The following is a 20,399-nucleotide window of genomic DNA, read 5'->3' as shown; positions in this document are numbered from 1 at the left end:
AATGCTACAAGATCGATAGAATCATAAATGCATTTTGCCCTAAGCAGTCTTTCTGATACTCTTTAAAAACCATGCGGATGGGAGGGAAATGTGATCCATATGGTTTTGAATCATTAACACTTAAATCGTCAAAACAGAGAGTTTTTTTTCCAGGAGGAATTTCATATCCAGGCACTGTTAGTGGCTCTTTAATAAACTGTTTAAAATTCTGTTGTTCCCCCTAAAACATGCAAGCACATGCCACATATTCAGCACACATATGCATACCCCACTAACTCTGAGATGGCATTATTGGGAAACACAGCCCATTAAGCACATCTACCCCCAAGACGGATGGGCTAAAAGCCCTCTTGAGGCATCTTCTGAGCACTGGTGGTGAATGAAATGTACTCTGTTCAATTATTCAGGCTGAGGAGTTCCACAGAGCTTTGAGCTCATCTGGACAAGCCCCTTGATCATATGGATGAGAAAGCTGAGGCCCAAAGAAGGTGCAGACTCTTGAAGGGTTGGCAGAAGTCACAGGAGAGTATTTCAGGGTGAGGAAACCACATGGGCAAAGTGCCCACTGCCGTTGCCCCAGGTGCCTATATGATAGGGTGTGAGGTAGGGATCTGGGCAGGAGAGAGAGGCTGGTGACTGGTCATGGAGCACATTCCAGGGCTCCCCCAAAGCCTGAGTAATTAAACTCCCTGCTTTAGCCTGCAAGGTTGTGGGAGAGAGGACTATCGTTTTCATGAAAAGAAGATCAGATCTTAACTCTTAACACAGTGACAGGGATGGCACGGAATAATAGGGTGATCAGTTAAAAGATCATTGCAGGACCTCTTAGGAGAAATAATGATTACATAGGCTTGAGGCAGAAAGTAGGAGCTAACCTGAAAGATATTTTGGAGATAAAATTGATTGACTAGGGACCAAATGCGTGCAGCTAGTGATGGAGAAACAGCATCAGGATGGTACTCCTTTCCTACGGTTTCTATTTAAAAATTACCACAAACATAGCAGTTTAAAACATGTAAATTTATTCTCTTACAACTTTCAAGGTCAGAAGTCCAAAATGAGTCTTCCAAAGCTAAAATCAAGGTGTCAGCAGAGCTGGTTCTTTCTGGAGGCTCCAGAGGAGAAACCATTCCTTGTCCCTTCCAGCTTCTGGTGTCTGTCAGCACTCCTGGGCTTGTGGCCACATCACTCCAACCTTTTGCTTTCACTGTTGCGCCTCTTACTACTCACTCTAACCCTCCTGCCTCCCTCCTATAAGAACCTTGTGATGACATCAGGCTCTCCCAGATAATCTCCCCATCTCAAAATCCTAAACTGGATCACATCTGCAAAGTTCCAGGGATTTGGATGTCAATATCTGGGGCCTGTAGGCATTATTCTACCTTCCCCAAGAATGAAACCCAGATTTCTGACTTTTGCAACCAAGTGATGCTTTCACCCAAGGATGGAGGAGGTTGGTGGGAAAGATAATTAGCTTGAAGTAGTAAACAGTAATTCTAATTAGAAGTCTGGGAGACATCCAGGAGGGGAGCCAGAGTAGGGACTGGTCCATGAGGATCCAGAACACAAGAGGGAAGTGTAATTAGAGAGTGTGATTTTTAGGTCTTGGGTAACATCAACATAGCTGTAATCATAAGATAAAATGAAACTTTATGTATTTCACATTTATTTCCCAGGCCAAAAAGGGCCAAGGCTAAAGAGAGAGAAGGAGGCATTGATCAAGACTGAGGAGGAAGACAGTTGATCCAAGAAAGGGGAGTGGGAGAGTTGCCAGGGTGGGATCACGGAGAAAGGGCACAACATCAGATAGAGGATAGGGTCAAATGGGATAGGTCACTGATGACCTCAAAGCCATTTGAGTAGAGTGGAACCAAGTGGTGGGATTTGCTGAGGTTTGCCACCACATTTCTTGAAGTTCAGACAATGAGAGAGCTTTGTGTGCAGAGGGCAGGGATGTGCAGAGGCTGGTGCTGCAGAAGACAGAGGAACTTACTGCTACAGCCAGGTCCCAGAGGGGTCGGGACAGCACAGGAGGAAGGGAAAGGGGGATATTGGTCCTTCTCTTTTCCCAGGACGAGAGAGAAGAGAAAAGGGAGCACCAATGATCGTTTCCAAGCGTTTGAAGATGGAAAGAAGAGAAGGTCACCTAGATATTATACAAAAACAGGAGACGAGGTCATGAGATGAGAATGGGACTGGAAACAGCTAGAGGTGTTTGTCAGGCTATGAGAGAGAAGAAAAGTCCCTGGAGTGGCTCCATGCAGAACCCACCTTCCCCTCCCATACCTCCATGAACCCTCTGGCTGGTGGTCCCAGCTCTCACTCCTTTGTACTTGCCAAGTTATGAGGCTGAAAAAAATGGAGCTTCCCTGCTGGCTGGAGCATGATCTCCTCTGCCTTCCTTCTTTGTTCTCCTGTGACAGGGCCCTCAGGTCGAAAAGTAGCAGCTGATTAGACATGAGGGGAGCAGAGGAGGTGGGACCTAAGAGCAGTCACATGTGAACATGAACTTGAACCTGAATGAGAGCTCCTTCCCCCTGCCCTCACCCAGGAACCTCAACCTCGGTCTTCCTCACACTTGCCTTAGCCAGATCTCAGTGCTCTGTGTGATCTTGGCCAACTCCCTCCCCATCTCTGGGCCTCCTGTTGAAATGAGAGAGTTGGAGCAATGACCGCTAAGGGCCTTGCAGCCTCCTAAGCACAACCTTGGATGTGGAAGAGCTGTCTGAGTTGCTGCAGGGAGCCCCAGCCTCTTTGGAGAAGGGCCCAGGACTCTGTCATTTCATAAACATGATGCAGTCCTGTTTGGTGCTGCATAGCTGTGGTTTTCTGTTTTCCCCAGCAGTAGCTACAAGGCCTGGGCTGCAGCTGAGACAGCCCAGCAGGGAGGGAGAGGGTGGCAGAGACAGGGCAGGAGAGAGAGTGCTTCTCTGTGCTGCCTCTTCTGCTTGGCTCAGAAAGTGTGCAGAAGGGAGAAAAACATGCAGGCAAGTTAGGCAGACCCTTCCTCCACTTCCACCCACCCATCCCAAAGAAAGTGGTACTTTCTAGCTGCTTTTGTAAAAAAAAAAAACACATTCTCCTGGTTGGCCTTCCTCTGCTTTGGAGTAGACACCAACATGCAGCTCTAGTAAAGTTAGCCTTTGGAAGGTTTAGAGGGAGGAAGAGCTCCTCAGGGATGAGATAGGAGTGAATGTGGAAACCCTTTTCAGAAGCACCAACAGACCTGCCAGACGAGCCTGTTATTTGTGTATACTTCAACCTGCCCAGACCCTCGCCGGGGCCTGGCACACAGTAGGCCCAGATAACCCTGTGTTTATTAAGCCACATAGAATGGAACCTGGGGAGAATACAAGGTCCTCGTTGGAGAGAAGAAATGGCCATGAAGGATGTGGCAATGCAACTGGTGCCCCACTCAGAGCCCCTTGCCTGGACATGAGGATCCATCGCCCAGATGTTGCAGGATGGGGCGTGCAGCCAACAGTACATACTGCACCTTCTCAAGCCAGGGGAGCCATCTTGTCCAAGGGTGCCTGAAATTTGCCCACCCCTCCAAAGGTCATCTCCCTGCCTATGACTTACTGATGCTGGAGTGTAAGTCCCAGTGCTCTTGCTTCACGATGGGACAGATCTTCAGCGCAATTCCCCTTCCTGAGCTCCCCGTGGGATGAGACGAAGGCTGTACTTTGCACCCCCAACTTAGCTCTTTCCCCTCCCCTATCCTGCTTCTCTCACTGTCTCTGGAGAATTCCCCTCAGTGCACCACTTGTATAGGAATCCCTGCTTCAGCTCCTGTTTCTGGTGAACCTGACCTAAGACAGCAAGGAGAACCTTCTAGGCAAGACCCAGCTTGGGAACAGCCTTTCCTACCTAAAGCTACAGGGGCTACCAAGCTGCTCCCCAGCAGTAGGAGACAGCAGAGACTGTTTTGCAGGGCCACAGTTTATTGGTGCAGCTCTGCACACTCAGGAGGGCTGGTGTGCTGGACCACAGCAGTAGCAGACAAAACCAGAACACAGTCCAGCTCCTAGAAGCCTCAGAGGACACCCAAAGCTGCAAGACACCAAGTTCCATTCCAGCTCAAGCACTGCTGACCAGTTTGGCCTGGTTGGCTGGGGACCAGCTCAGACAGAGATGAGGACTGCAGACAGCCCAGGCCAGAGCATCATAAGGTGAGAAAACTGGGCTCCAGGACAAGGGCAGAAGGGCCCTGAGCCCCTCATGGCCAAATACCTTACCAATACCACAAAGCCCTTACCTGGGTAGGATCAGAGCTACAAAACAATACAAAAAAATTATAACAAAGGCAAGAGCAATTGTAACAGTAACTGTGATATACATAGCAGGTCAAATGCCAATTCTGGGTAAAGCCTGCTGCTAGCCTATGGCACACAATTGCTTTTATTTAATTCTTCCGCCATAATGCGTAGGTATAATCTCCATTTTAGACAAAATGACACACATGAGTAGCACATATGTGCTTCTGTGCAATCAGGAAAGTACATATGTCCACATGCAGCTGTTTTAATTGGCTGTTTAAAAATGAATACAGGCCAGGCACAGTGGGCCACGCCCATAATCCCAGCACTTTAGGAGGCTGAGGAGGGTGCATTACTTGAGCCCAGGAGTTCGAGACCAACCTAGACAGCATGATGAAAGAGTCTCTACTAAAAATACAAAAATTAGTTGGGTATAGTGGCGTGCACCTGTAATCCCAGCAACTTAGGAGGCTGAGGCAGGAGAATCACTTGAACCCGGGAGGTGGAGGTTGCAGGGAGCAAAGATTGCACTATTTCACTTCAGCCTGGGTGATGGAGTGCGACTCTGTCTCAAAACAAACAAACAAACAAAAACAGACTGTGCATGTCCAAGGACCTGCTTATTAAGGATGTTGCCTTAGGTGACAGGCAACAGAAAGAAAGCCCCACTACCCTTCCAGATCTGACTCTTCCATGTCTGATTCAAATGTCCTCGCCCTCCCCTGCCACCCCAGCAGCCGCTGCCCTGCAGCCCAGAGCAGGCAGAGTGAGCACCAGGATGTAACCACCCTCCTGCCAGGTCCATCAGATCTGCTTAGCTGCAGCCTCTCCCCTCTCCCAGGAGGTAGCTGAACCGGATTCTAGAGCTGCACCAGGGAACAGCTGCATCAGAAACCAGGGCTGCTTGACTATTTCCCAATTCCTATTTATGTTGGGAGAAACAAATTCCCCTGAGGCAGTGACCTCTGATGTGCTCCTGTGAGTACAACCATGAGGGTGTCAGGCTAGGGGGACTCAGATGTTTCTGAGGACACCAGACACCTTCAGACATTTCCAGAGCTGCCCACACCCTGTGTCTCCAGGCTGTGAGCTTAGCCCTGAACTCCTTATTCTGAAGGTCCCTTGAGAGATGCTGCTGGTCTGCCTGAAGCTTATGGGACACCTGGCCTTAGCCCAAGGCTCTTGAGCTCAAGGCACTGAATTTGGGGTCCACAGACCAGGGTACATAGGGTCCTAGTCTCTATGGGAAGCAAGTGCCAAGTCTCTGCAGCTCTGGGGAACACCTGCACTAACCCCAAGGAAAAGTCTCAGTCTCCTCCTCTGTGCATTGGTCAGCATTACAGGTTAGGCTGTGTGACAAATAAGTTCCCACATTGCAGTGCCTTCCCAGGATGCTCTCTCCTCACTCAAATAAAGGTGTGTCCAGGCAGGTTGCCCTCCTTCATTGTGCGGCTTTGATCTCCAAGGTCACTGCAGAGCTGGGGAGAACAGGATGGAGGAGGTACGCATCTCTTAGCTGCCTGGCCTCGGGGGCACATCCAGATTTTGTGGTTCTGAAACTTGCACAATTTGGGGGACCCTTTCTTCTTCTTTTTTTTTTTTTTTTTTTTAGACAGAGTCTTGCTCTGTCGCCCAGGCTGGAGTTCAGTGGCACGATCTCGGCTCACTGCAAGCTCCATCTCCCAAGTTCATGTCATTCTCTTGCCTCAGCCTCCCAAGTAGCTGGGACTACAGGCGCCCGCCACCAGGCCCAGCTAATTTTTTGTGTTATTAGTAGAGACGGGGTTTTGCCGTGTTAGCCAGGATGGTCTCCATCTCCTGACCTCATGATCCGCCCGCCTCGGCCTCCCAGAGTGCTGGGATTACAGGCGTGAGCCACCACACCTGGCCTGGGAGGCCCTTTCTATGAAAAGTTGGAGAAAATTCTAAATGTAAAATGCCCTCTGCAGCTCACACACCACTGTACACAGAAATTATAAATACAAAATATCCATGGCCTCCCAAAGGGAGGGGCTAGAGTAAGTGGGTGCCCTGGAGCCCATGCCCCATTAGCTTCGGGGTAAATGGCCCCTGCTGGGCCTGGAAGGGACACGTCCCCATTGCTCACAGTCCATTGACCAGACCAGTCACCTGGGCCCAGTCTCGGCATAGGAGGCTGGGAAGTGTGAGGGAGCCCATGGCTCCTGTGAGCACTAACCACCTCCGGCACAGCACACTGTGCTCAGACAGCTGCGTGACACAGGGCCACGGAGTGGAGGTGGACGCCCTATGCAAATGTGGAAGAGCAGAAGGAGCCATGCCTTGGCCAAAGTACCTCCCAAGGATAGTATGACGGAGGGTGGGTCATGGCAGCTCTACACAGCCCAGATGTCAGGAGAGTTGGCTCTAGTCCCAAAGCTGTCCTTTCTCAACAATGAGGACCTCAGTGACTCACTCAACCCTCCTGCACCTCACTGGCCCCATTGCCCATGTATATAAACTGATCCTGCCCTTCCAAGGTGAAAATAAGATTATCTACAAATACTTTGCAGATATAGCCCAGTGCTGCGCAGCAGTGAGTCACTTTGTGATTCTCTTTAGCAAGGCAGTATGTCATTCTTCCTTACGGTCACCCAAAACCCGGTAACACCATGTCCCAGATGATCTGCCCATGGGCCTTGGGCCTGCCTCAGGTATGGAGGCTATGGTGAAGGCCCCAGGTTCCTCTTCTGCAGGCTGTCCTTTCTTGCCCCATCCGTATCCCCAGCCCCCAGGAGACAGACCAAGACAAGCAGATCACTCTCAGACACTGCATGAACTTACCACATCGTCTGGGAGGACTCTAGAATATTCACTCAAGCACTCCCTATAGGTTAGCTTATCTATCCATCGGTGCTGGAAATGCCTCCAATGGGCACTGGTGGGACAGTCAGAAAGTAACTACTCAGCTATTATTGGCTGCATCCCCACCCCCAAGCTGCCGTAACAGACTGTTTTAAAATAGTCATAGCCCCTAACCCTCTCACTCTAGAAAGTCATACCACATCACATAAACACATCAGCATGCATCCACATCTCATGCAAGTATCATTTACATCTAACTTCATAGGAGCTGGAGTGAGCTGAATTTAACAAGTTGACATGATGTTACGTTATGCACATATTCAATTAAACATTGATTAATTTTGATTTTGCAGTCATTTTGTGAAGTTGATCATTTCATTCTCAGCTATCAAATATTCTTCGAAAGACTGAAATCCATAAGCCCTGGGTTTGAGGTGTCCATAGATAAACCAGCCCCTGGACAACCCCCTTCCTGGTGTGAACAGTCAGGCTTTGCTGTCTTTTCAGAGGACGCAGCTGCCGTGGCAACCAACCGTCTATGCCAGCCCCAGCACAGGATGCTCCTGCTTGTCAAGTTGGGGCTTAACCTCTTTCTTGCCCCACATGAGGAGCTGAGGGTCAAGTGAGGGGCCGGGGAACCACGGGAGATACTAGATCCTGTGACCAGAGCAGAGAAGGGGGAAGGAAAGTTGCAGGCAGTAAAGGGATCATTCAGGAGCACAACAAGAACACTGCTTTGACCAAAGTCACAGGCCAGGCATAGCCCTCGGTTCTCTGAGCCTCAGGTTCCCCATCTGCAAGCGAGCAAGTGAGGATGGGGAGGGGAGCCCTCTACAGTCTCCTCCTTACTCTACAGATCTAAAGGGCTTCGATGTTACAATGGAATGTTTATTCTGAGACATTCTGCTACAGGACTAATAGGGTCAACACAAGTAAATGGGTATTTTTATCCTGGAAAAGTCATCATGTATGAGTTGCAGGTGTGCAAATGGATGGCGGGCACGGGTCTGTGCATTTGCTTGTGACGTATGTGAATCCTGAAGCACAGGTGTACATGGACATTGTGTATCATGCTGTGTCTATATTGTGTAAATATAGATGTATGTGTTTGTGTCATATGTGCATTGTGCATTTGTATGTGTGTGAGTATGTATGTACACACACAGTGAGAGCCAGGTGAGAAGGGATGGCACTCGTGGATCCTGGCTGTTGCTGTTTACCTGCCTGATCCTTGCTTCCCCAGAACCCTTTATTTCCTTCTGGAAGGTGTTCCCATTGTAAGCCATCACACTGAGCTGCCGTGCCAGGCACTCAGTGACTCTGCCATTAGGCACGAAGCACGTGTGAGTTACACCCTCCAAATGTCTTTCCCTCCCTCTTCTTCTCTTGACTCCCACGTAAAACTGTGAGGTCAGTATTATCTCTCCCATTTTGCAGATGAACCAACTGAGGCTCTGACAGAGACTGATATGTGATAGCAGAAACTGTGGGTGCAAGACCTTCCTGCTGCTCACAGGACAAGTTGAGTGGGTCCTTATGGGTGTGGCTCTACCTTGGACACAGCTTTCTCTGACTTCTTCCCTGGCCCATGGAGATCCAAGGTCAGGCAGGAGCCAACGTCAGCCTGGGGTGCCAGGCAAGGCTGATGGGCAGCAGCTCCGCTCTATAGCTGGTGGGGATGGCATAGAGCCAACACGTTGGGTAAGTCAGGCTGCCGAGTGCTGCAGACGTGCCGGGTCTCGCCTCAGCCCGCTGCTCCCTGGGATTAGCAGCTGCAGTCATGAAGTCAGGGAGCCATCTCCTCAGAGCAGCTGGGCAGGGCGGGACAGGGCGGGGGTGAGGGAGCCACTCATGGGTGGGAAGAGTTTCGAGTGGCCAGGTGCCAGGCCACCCAGGGTCATTGGTGCTGTCCCCAGGACCTTCCCAAGTTGGGGCACCACTGGTTGGCTGAGTCTGATACCACCAGCTGACCTGGCAGCACACCCAGCACTTTGTACCCTCCTCATGGCACTCCCATGCAGGGGCTTTTATGACTGCTTTGTGGATAAGAAAATTGAAGCCCATGGAAATGAAGTGACTAGCTCTAACATGCACCATGAGTTGGAATCAACAGAAGACCCAAGCTCTAATTCTAACTACGTCCCAGCGGAGCCCTTAATAAGGTAGTTATTTGGGCATCTACGGTGTGTCAAGAACCACACCAGGTACATTTCAGTAGGATCTCATTACAGACCCAACGACCTAATGAGGTAGAGAGCATCACCGCCATTTGGGGAAAAAAGGAAACAGCCTCAGGGAGGTTAATTTGCTTGCCCAAGGCCACAGATTTAGAAAGTGGCAGAGTTGAATCCAAACCCAGATATGACTGCCTCAATGACCTTCCTAAAATACACATCTGACCAGGCTTGGTCTCTGCTTCCCACTGCTCCCTGGTGTCTCAAGGACCACAGCCTAAAACCCAAGAGCTTTCACCTGGCATTCAAAGTCTTCCACACTCGGGCCCACCTTGCCCTTCCAGCCAATTCCCTCATACTGCTCCTTCTCCAGCTCCCACCCCCTGTAGCCTTGAACATGCTACGTATTTGCAGAACTCTGGCCTGGCAGCACCTGGTCCATGTGCCAGAAATGCCCTTCACCCTCTTCTCTGCCCCTCAAATTCCCATGCCACACAGTGGAATCAGAGAAAGTATTTTAGAGAGGTGACATTTGAGTTAGAGTCAGTTAATCCTGTGGATTCATGAAACAACTTTCACATTCACTACAGCGTGATATTGCTGAGGAGATGCCGGTGTTTATTTGAATATCTGGTCACCAGACTGGGAACACTTTCAGGGCAGGGATGATGAACTGTTTATCACTGTATCTTAGCAACTGACACAACGTCTGGCCCAGAGCAAGTACTCACCTAGATGATCATGGTGATGGATGGATGGATGGATGGATGGATGGATGGATGGATGGATGGATAGATGGCTTGATTGGAAGATGGATAAATTAACAGAGGGATGGATGAGCTTGGAAGGATGGAAGAAGGAATGGATGAATTATTCATGTCAACAAGCACAAAACTATCCAGCACTGGCAGAGTGTATTGAATCCCCTCTCTACTCTAATCTCACCACACTCAGCCAGTGACTTGAGAAGCTTCTCCTGCTTGCATCCTCTACAACTTTTTGTTCTAGGTTGAAAAAGACCTGGCAGGTCCCTCCGGACAAGGGACAGAAAATGTGTCAGATGGGGTGGGAAAAGGACCCCCACCCAGAGTTGCTGAGCTCACATCCTGGAAACCCATGGCTGCACTCTAGGAAGAAGCAGGGCCTGCCCCATCCCCTGAGATAAGCTATGCAGGGAGGAGCCCACAATTCTATCTTTCCATTAGCTAAAAACTCTTCCATGCCTGACCTCTCCCAGCCCCAAATTCTACTGCCCAAGATAATTGGAGCTGGGCCGGAGCCCAAAGCTGCTTCAGCCCTAAAACCAAAACCACACTGGCTTGAGTAAGAGAGGCCTTCGGCTGAGCATCCAGGAGCGGCTGGGGCAAGAAACTTGACCAATACTTGGAGACAGCTGGAGGAAGCCGGGCCACCATCAGGGGCAGGTTCTGAGAACCAGGGTTCTGAACATGGGGCAATGAATGTGAGTCTCGCTTCAGGAGTACACAGGCTCTTCCTGAGGAGGGGCAATGGTCCCAGCTTCTCATTGGGTTCTACCCCACCCCTCAGCTTCCCCACCCACCCTGCAGCCTCACATCTGCAAGTGAGGCCCTGCCAAGTAAACAGCTGCAGCCCACGCTCCAAGGCTCCCCAAACCCCAGCACTACCCACAACAGCCAAAGCCACATCCCATCCGTCCCCCACCATGGGCCCGAGGGAGGGGAAATGCTCGTTAATCACAGGGAGACAGCTTCCGGGCAGCCTCGAAGACAGGCCGAGGAGACCAGAGCTGGGAGGAAGCTCCCCACAAGGTCTCAAGGGAGGTCAGGGCTCCCACTCTGACCCAACACAGAATTTATCATCAGCCAGTGGCTTGCCTTCCAGGGCCTGGGGGAGTCCTTGAGAGTCAGCCAGCCCTGGCTGTCGGCCTGGGCATCTGGAGAGAAGAGCTGATGTGTCCCTCTGCCATCACACCTGCAAACTGGGGGAAGAGCTCGGGAGCCACCTGTATGCACCACCTAGAGTAAGTCTTCACACTGTGGGAAGGGTTCGGACTGATGCCCACACCCTCGCCCTCCATCCCTAGACCCACGGAAGGGAGAGTCAGTTGTGGTCTTTGGCCCAGTCTGAGTCACTGGCAGATGGGTGTTATTGAGCTAGTGTGGTGTTTTTAAAAGTGATGCATTTGAATGTCTTTGGGTAGGATGTGCAGTCTTCAGTGAGACACACCCATCCCCACCACTCATTCCCATTCAGGCCTTACCTGAAACCCACTCCTTCTTATACTTAATTCACCTGCATGGCCTCTTGGGTCAGTTAGGATGGACTAGGTTTTGCTGCAGGAACAGCCAGCCCTTGAATCTCAGCGGTTTAACAAAGCAAATGTCAATTTCTTATTCATGGTACAGGTCAGATCTAGGTTGGCAGGGTCTGTGTGGCACGTGGGCTGACAGATGCTTCATCCCACTGCGTGCTTCCATAATCCTCAAAGCAGGGGAAGAAACATGGCAAGTAATACTCTGCCCCTAGAGCCTCCACTCAGCAGTAACTCTCTTTGATTCTGCTGCCCTGTCATTGGCCAGAGAAAATCACATGCCACACCCCTCAGACGGGGCAGGGAATGGTGATCCCACCACCTGACCAGAAGAAGAAAGAACCAGTTGGGATATTTGACCAGCCCTAATGACGACCACACCCAGGGAGGTAACACCTTGTAGCCCCTGGTAGACTGAGTAAGGCTCAGCCCTGCTAACTGCAGACACGCAACGGCAGCCAGAGCAGCTTCAAACCCTCCCACAGACACTCCCTGAGCACTGTGGCAGGCCCTGGGAGCAGGCAGTGAGGAGCAGAGCCCAAACCTCATGCTGTAGGAGGAAAACACATCACAACACATGACACCTTCAGCCGAGTTGTGTCCGAGGGGCTGTTAGATGATTAAGTCCTATGGTGGGGCAGGTAGAGCCACCATCTCCACTATGCTTTCCCTCACCCCCTCGGCAGAGCAGACAGCATTTAGGATGAGCTTGAAGAAAATACAGGTGCCTGTCAAGCGCGTGAGTTGGGGGATGGCGTTAGGAGAGGCTAGTCAGGGGTCTAAGCAAGGAGGGGTCTGGGAAGGACGCGTGGTGTGGAGCGGCCCGTGTGGAGGAGGCCCAGAGGAACAAGAAGGTGAGCTGGAAGGGAGGGCTGGGCTGAGCGAGAGGGAAAGGTCTAAGATGCCTGCGAAGGAGGCAGTTGCTGCTGGATTCTATCCCGGGGCAATCTTGTGAACTCCCCGAGGGAAAAAATCCAAGCTTTAGAGAGAAAAGATGCCCCACTTTATGTGGTGAAAACTGGGTTCCAGAGAGCTTAGTAATTGCCCCAGTTAACACAGATGGATACTGGTAGAGCTGAGGTTTGAAGTGGAGTCTGTGTGATCTATGAGGACACCCACCAGAATTCAGCCTCTGGATGCTTCATAGCTGCCTTATCTAAATTCCCCAAAACCACACAGAGTATGCATCACCGTCCCTATATCACACACAAGGACCCTGGCGACCAGAGAGGTCATCCAAGACCAAGTGGTTAACAAGCTGGAGGACCTTGGGCAAGGTCAGATTGAGGCCTGGGGTGCCTATCTCTCATGTGAGTGGACTACGCAGCCCCAGGGGCCGGGGCTGTTGGAGAAGCCATGACAGAGAGGAGAGGGCCAACAGCAATGGCAGGAGTGAGGGCTGACATCTGCTGGGAGCTGGGTTTCCACCCACCCTGCACAGACCAAGGCCCACCTCCTGATCCTCACCCCGCCTATGGCCAATGCCACCCGGTGCCAATGGATATGGCCTCATCTTGGAGCAGCTGAGCCCTCTGTGTCCCACAGGGATGCACCCCACTGTGACATCAGAAGCATTTAGGCCTTCAAAGCTGGAGACAGGCCAGATGACTCCGACTTCATAGCGTGACCCTTGAGTAAGTTCTTTATCCTGTCTGAGATCCATCAGCACACCTGAGGAAAGAGAGTCAGAGGTTTCCAGTGCCTCCTCTCCAAGGTCATGGCATTTCCTGGTTCAGCCAGGCTTGAGGGGCTGGCCTGAGCTGCCCATCTGGGAGACCCAGCAAGAGGCAACAGGAGGCAGTTGAGCGGGAGGTGGACAGAGCACAGAGCACCTGGAGGGCTGCAGCAGGCGTCAGGCCCCTTCATAGGCAAAGGGAAGGGGACAGAGCCAGTGCTTCTTAAAGCAAATCTCCACCAAGTCCCTCCCGAGTACCAGGCATCTGCTGAGCCCTGGCGGCATCCCCACAAAACTGGGAGGAGGCAGATATCACAGACATCCGCTCTCCTGGTGAAGGAGCCGAGGCTCCCAGAGGATAGAAGTCATGTTCAAGCGGACATGCTAGGACTCGAATCCAGGTTTTCAAACTCCACAGCGCCACCACTTCCCCAGGGGGTAGGAGCAGGACCCCAAGGCCAGGCAGGAACCAGGAGGGGACTCAGGCATGAGGAACTGTCCAAACTTCTGCCTCTGGAATTAGAGAACAAGGCAGAGGCTTTGAGTCTCAGAGCAGGTCCAAATCTCCAAATCCCAGCCAGGCCTGGGGCTCCTGAAATTCCTCATCCTGTCGTCAGCTCAGGGCACAAGGGCTAGCCAATGAGAAGAGGCTTTGCCCTAGCCAATGAGAAGAGGCTCATTCTCAAAGAGATCTTCTCTCCTCCCAGGAATCTCCACTCTTTGGACAACTGTGCACTCAGAGGGCCCTCCCATGTCGCTTGCACACTGCCAGTGACAGAGGACTCACTCCTTCTGAATGCATTCCACTTGTAATCTCGGTTTTGAGAGAAATATTACCAGGGGTAGGGAGGATTATGCTCCATGGGCAAGTGCTGAGATGGTCTCCAAAGCACCTGTCCTCTCCAGCCCTCTTCCCTCAGCTTCCAGATAACCAGGCACAACACCCAGATTGGAAATCATTATCTACTAAAGATATATGCTCCCAGCAAGTGCTAGATCCCAAGGTTGGCTCGTGATTCCCGTCTGCCTAATTGGAAAATCATCCACTCTCGAGCGCCCTCACTTCTCCAGCATGGGCTGCTCTAGACTTCCATTCTCAGCTCCCCTAAGAAGTTTGACTCAGCCTGTGACCTTGGGCCAATCCCTCCCATCCTCTAGGCCTCAGTGTCCACATCTGTCAAATGGAGGCACAACCTCTAAATGTGTTACCTTCCAACTGGCATAGATCCCTGGACTGTCATCTTCTCAGTGGGTGGAGACAGATCAGGCCAGCTGGGCCCCTGGCTAAGGCAGGGATGGAAGCACAGATCCCAGGCCCATCCTGGTGCCCGTTTCATCAATGCCTGCTTTTGTCTGGAGCTCACAGCAAGCAGGTGAGTTCATTTTCCATTAAGGACAATTATCTCTTCATTTGCATATGCTAAATGTGACATTTAAGGGAGCAGTTCTTCCCCATCCCAAACAGGATAAAAGTCCAATGACAGGCAGACAACCTGCGGTTTGGGGCAGGGGTGTAATTGGCTCTTATTAAGGGAAGATGCAGGGAGATACAGGTTTTGAAATGCAAATGACAGCGTCACTTCTTCCACTGGGGCTGAATGGGGAATGACAGGGCCAGGCTGGGCACTCTTGCCTGCTCCGTATCTGGGCAAAGAACAGGCCTCCTGAACCACAAAAAAAGAGAGATAGAAGCTGGACAGAGAGGGGAGGCACATTCTTTTGGGGATAATGGGACAGACCAGCATATCAGCCTTGCCAGCAGCCCTGCCCCCTGCCTCGGGCTGCCCTCTTATGCCCACTGCCTCTCCTTGTCCTGTCAGAGTCAACCAGACTCCACTCCCTAAAGTAGGGTCTCTTAGCATGTTCCACCCTGGCTCAGAAACCCCCAGTCACAGTTTTAGCTGTAGCTACTGCCAAATTTCAGCCCCACCACAGGGCCAGAAGGCCCTAAGTACCCCACAGCACATTAGGCCTTTGCCAGGCCCTATGCCTGAGATGCTTCCCCTGCTCACCTGCCTGACAAACTCTCACTCTGACCTCTAACCAGCTCACACAGTGTCTCCTCTCTGAAAACTGCCCCAGTGGCCTCTTTATTCACAGGACTGGACTCCGTGCTGGGTCTGAGAGTCCGTGGAAGCAGGAAAAATTCTGACTCATCTCAATGCAAGTATCTGCTCAGAGCTGGTTCACCAAAGGAGCTCCTAAGAATCCATGAGTGCATAAAAGGAAGTATGAGTGGACAGATGGATGGATGGAAAGATGGGAGAGTGAATGGGTGAATGGATGGATGGATGGGAGGGCGGATGGATGGATGGATGGGTGGATGGATGGATGGATGGATGAGAAGATGGTGTACCCTCACTATAAGGCTCCACCCTGCACTTGCCTTGACAATTACGTACAGCACCTCCTATTCTACAGATGGGGAAAGCAAGACTGAGTGAGATAGAGACTCTACCCTCTACTCAAGCAGCAGCACCCAGAACACTGTTCCTGACTCCCCCACTGAAGTTAGATTGTTGTCACTTGACATCAAAGCCCTCCACAACGACGGGAGCCTTCCACCTGGCCACCTTCATCACATGGTGGTCCTGGGTCCTGACATGGCCCTGGCCTCCTAGACCCCTTCAGATGCAGCCACTGAGTCTGAGGCTGATCTTGAGGATGCTGTTTCCTCTCTCACAGATCACTGACACACACCTGAATACTCCATAAGCAAATAAAGTGAGGTCAGAGACCGTTTCACAGTCAGGCACTGAAACCCAGGAGACGAAACACCTGTTCATAACCCTTCATTCCCCCAAACACCCAAAGCTGTCCCCTGCTTTGGGGAACCCAGGGACCCAGGGGGAGGGAAGAAGCAGAGAGAGAACAAAGGGGACCCTGGACCCAGTCCGTTCCCCAAACAGTGACCCCAGTCTCCAGCCCTGCCTGCCTCTCTGGAATCACACCTCCTGCCATCTGCCGCCTCTCTCCTCCCCACCACAGCAGGCGCTTGGAGAGCAGACAGAGCAGGGTTCACTCCCATTTTGTTACTCATGATCTGTGAGACCTTGGATGAGTCTTTGAAGCTGTCAGAGGCTCAGATTCCTCATCCATGAGTGGAATGACAGGCCTTTCTCACCTGCTTTCACATCCTATCCATGGGAAAGCTCTGAGCAGGAGGCACGGGCCCAGTCATGCTTTGCTCCCTTCCTCTTTCCTCCCCTTGACCTCTAAGGAGAGAACTCAGAAGGTAAGGACCCCTGCATGAGTGTGCAAAGGGCAAGGATCAGGCCTGAGTCTCTCACTAGCCCCAATCCCCAGCACAGCCTCTCCACAGAGAAGGAAGTCAGCAAAAATCATGGGGCGCTTCCGCTCCCCAGACATCTGCCAGAGGCACATTCCATAAAAAGCAGGTGTTTAGGATTCTAAACTCTCAGCAGGACACATTAGGACAAATCCAGAGAGCAGAACAGGCATCCAAGAGAAAAATTTGGGCCTGATGGTGACCTAAGAGCTCCCTTGCTGCCTAATAAGCCAGTGGAATCACTGAATAGAAGGGGCTTCTTATCGTTCCCTAGCTTGACCACACATTAGAGTCACCTGGGAGCCCCTAGGACTCCCAATGTCTGGTTGTTCCCCAAATCAATTAAATCAGAACACTTGAGGAGAGGAACCAGGCATCAGCATGCTTTAGGATCCCCACGTGATTCCAATATGATGTAAACTTTTCGGCCACTGGGTTGTAGAACAAATTAGCGACTGTGGGCAGCCAGTCAAGACTTGACCATGTTCAGAGTGCGTTCTTATCCCTCGCCCCATCTGGTCCTCATCTGTCAGCTCCGGGGCCACATTATTACACCCACTGTACAGATGAGGAAAGTGAAACCTAGGATGTTGCCATGTCTCCTAAGACAATCATAGATGGAGCTGCAACTGTTGGGGAAGAGAGCCCAATCTCTGGATCCTCAAAGTTGGGCTCTTCCTACACTGACACAGCCACAGTATAGTAGGATGACAGGCCTTGGAGATCATCACAAAGAGACCAGGACCCTAACTTCCAGGGACTACCAGGTTCTAAAAACTTCCCAGCCTTTCCTGGGAGGAGGCTCTGATGGTGGTGGGGAGAGCAGAGAAGGAGGGTGCCTGAGGAAGACAGGGAGTGGGGGCTGCAGGCTGGATCCAGGCCAGCATGCTGGGCCAACTCGCGCCTGGTCCTCCATAGGCTCTGGCTCCAACCCAGAAACTTCTCCCCCTCCGACTTCATCCTGTGGTGTGTGAGGGTCTGTTCTGGGGTGGTGAGGCCCAGACATTACCTCTTTATCTGAGTCTTTCCTGATATCCCTCTGATAACAAAGAAGGTGGCTCAATAGGGAGGTTTACCAGGGATTTAAGATTCTTCCTCTGGGTCTGTGTTGGAAACACCAACGTCCACATAAAGCCCAAGGCACCATTAGCAGGGAAATCAGGGGGGCCCACAGCAGCTCTGGGGGCTGGCTTAGCTCCCACCATCCCTCGCAATCTTTGAAGACTGCCAGCAGCCAAGTGTCCAGCCCCCAACCCATCCATTTCAGGGAAATGAGAAAAGGCGAGGAGACCAGCCAAGTTACATAGCACAGGATGATGCACTGCTTTGCAGTCACTCAGAGTGGAGTTCAAATCCCAGCTCTGTGGTGCCCTTTTTCTGAGTGACCTTGGACAAGTTGCTTTAACCCCTCCAAGCCTTAGAGCTCTCATGGATAAAGTGGTGGTAATAATGATCCTCATCTCCAGGTAGTTGCAGGACTGGAATTAAATAACATCCATGCTGGCTGTGGGCCCCTGGATATGTTATTCTGCTTTCCTATGCCTCAGCGAATCCATCTATAAAATGGGAAAAACACCACATATTCATAGAGGTAGGGAGAATGAAATTGATGAAATGAGTCAATCTCCATAAAGTGCTTAGAACAATGTCTGGTGTACCTCAAGGACTCCATCACTGCTCCCTGTTACAGCACTCCTAGCATGAGGCCTGGCACACAGTAGTGCCTTCTGAAGCGCCTGCTTCCTCCCTCCCCTTCCAGGCACTTTTGGGATGTGGCCGAGTGCAGTCAGCTGCCTTCCTCTGATGCCTGGTGCTGGCTCTTGGCCAACTCCTTAAAAAATTGGAAGCAGTGCCCACTTTCTCTTCTCCTTTTTCATAAAGAGATCGCAGAACAGAGGCACTGACCTTGGGCAACCTTGCACTGCAATGTTTTCCAAAAGACAAAACGCTATAAATCACCGTGGGAGAGTACAGCACACCACCCGCACCCCACCTCCCTTCCACCGCCCAGCCCCACCTAAGCAGGGCTGCTCTTTTCCTCTCTGTTTTTCTAATTTGGAAGATGCCCCAGGCAGAGGGAGCAGTGATACCTGGGCAGGGCACGAGGACCTCAATGTTCTGGGATAATGAAGAATCGTGCAGACTTTTTCCCCAAACTCAAACAACACTTGTTAAGCATAGGCCTGTACCAGACCCCTGGCTGACCACACTGGCCAGCATTTCCTCCCACCCTATTGAAGCTCTGAGGGGTATGGTTCCCAGCATTTCCAGAGGGGAAGCTGAGGGCCAGAGACCTCGACGACTTACAGCTGACCATGGAGAAGAGAAATAGTCAGAACTTGAACCTGTGACTCGTGACCCTGCATCTCTCATTATTTTTGCATTAAGACGCACTCTTCGAATACCTGGTAGAACTCCCTGCAGAGGTGTCAGGCTCTGTGACCTGTGCCAAAACCAGTGGAAGTCACTGAGAAGTTGATGTCATGTCACAGGAAGCACAGTATACACTGACCAGGGACTGACCAGGAAGTTTCTGGGGTGCAGGGGAGTTTCCAAGACCTGGTAAAGAAAAGATCAAGGACCTTTCCACCTGGGAGCCCGGAGCACTGTGAAATTGGCTCATGCAACAAACATTCCTTGAGCACCTTCTCAGCTCCAGCCTGGACTCTGGGATGCAGAATGGATGGGACACGAAATGCCCTCACATCTTGGAGCTTACATTCTAGTTGGGGTAGTAGGGTGGACAACCAAACAACATAGTGCTCTGAAAAAGTAAAACAGGGTAACAGGATGGAGAGTGAATGCAAGAGGTGGTGGGGGGACAATATTAGACTTTGACTGAGTGTGGTGAAAGGGAGCTCACCACACAGAGACCCAGGGGCAGAGAATTCCTGCAGCAGAAACACCCTGCAAAGGCCGGGAGATATGAACTGGCAGGTGAAGTCAGGGAGGAGAAAGGAGGGCAGGGACACCAAGGCACAGTGGGGTCTGGAAGGAATAGGGAGGATGGGAGGCCAAAGCTGGCCAGGGCCAGGTCGCAGAAGCTCTACCTGCAGGGCCCCAGGGGAGTGCCATGATCTGATTTTGTTTGTAAATCTCCTCCAGCAGGCAAGTGGAGAAGGGAACTCTGAGCACAGGCAGGAGTGCAGGAAGCCCAATTAGGAGGCGCGCCGGTCATCTGGTGGACCGAAGACAAGGATGCAGACAGGAATGGTGACAACGGAAGTCGTGTGATGTGGAGACGCTGAGGATCTAGAGCGTCAATAGATTTGGTTGTTAGCAGGAGGCCAGGAGTGACGCAGGACGATGGTGTGGACATTCACAGAGACTGGCTCAGAGAGAAATCAGGAGTTGGGTTTAAGCCATGAGCACTTGCGTGGAATACCTACTGAGGGTCTGCCCAGCCATCTCTGGCAGTAAATGCCCTTGCTGGGTCTGGAAGCTGTGGGGCCTAATGCCAGCTCCAGACAAGGAGGAGGTAGGGGAGGAAGTCCCCTAGTTCTGAGACCTCTTGGAGCATGTAAGTGACAAGGACTCTCTGTGGGGCAGGGCCTGTGGTGCCTTTACACAGCTCCTTCCACTGAATTTATCCCAGCAAAAGAAACCGCAGGGCTAGACTGGCAATGCATTATGGCTGAGCCTGCTGCCAGGGAGCAGGGTCCGGGGTGCTCCACAGTGGATCAGGACTGGTTCTCCTGGCTCCCCTTTGTCTGTGTCACCTCAAGCCAGTGGCTTCCCATCCCAGGTGACCAAACACTTAGCCCAGCCTCACGCCACAGACAGCTCAGAAGCCGGCCCAGCAACACCGTAGCACTTCCTGGAGTCAGAAGCACGGCTTTCTTCCAGCCCTGGACAGAAGGGAAAGAAAGGTCACCAGGGCAGCCAG

At 51.6% G+C, this 20,399-nt stretch overlaps 1 long non-coding RNA gene across 2 annotated transcripts in view; it reads right to left on the bottom strand.

Moving 5' to 3' along the window:
• Positions 1-5,874: 5,874 nt before the first annotated feature.
• LOC119627910 (uncharacterized) overlaps positions 5,875-20,399 on the bottom strand; it is a 29,533-nt gene continuing 15,008 nt past the window's right edge. Inside the window, exons 3-4 of one of the 2 annotated variants that reach the window (XR_012093977.1) lie at positions 18,919-20,361; positions 5,875-18,069 (exon numbers count right to left, since the gene is read on the bottom strand). This is a non-coding gene — a long non-coding RNA (uncharacterized lncRNA). Of the gene's footprint in view, positions 20,362-20,399 lie in introns of both variants that reach the window. The other variant, XR_005244117.2, reaches the window with a different exon arrangement.

The sequence above is a fragment of the Chlorocebus sabaeus genome, chromosome 9, assembly GCF_047675955.1.
Source record: "Chlorocebus sabaeus isolate Y175 chromosome 9, mChlSab1.0.hap1, whole genome shotgun sequence".
NCBI lineage: Eukaryota > Metazoa > Chordata > Mammalia > Primates > Cercopithecidae > Chlorocebus > Chlorocebus sabaeus.
The sequence above is the reverse complement of the archived record's forward strand: the minus strand, read 5'-3'. Positions and strand labels throughout refer to the sequence as shown.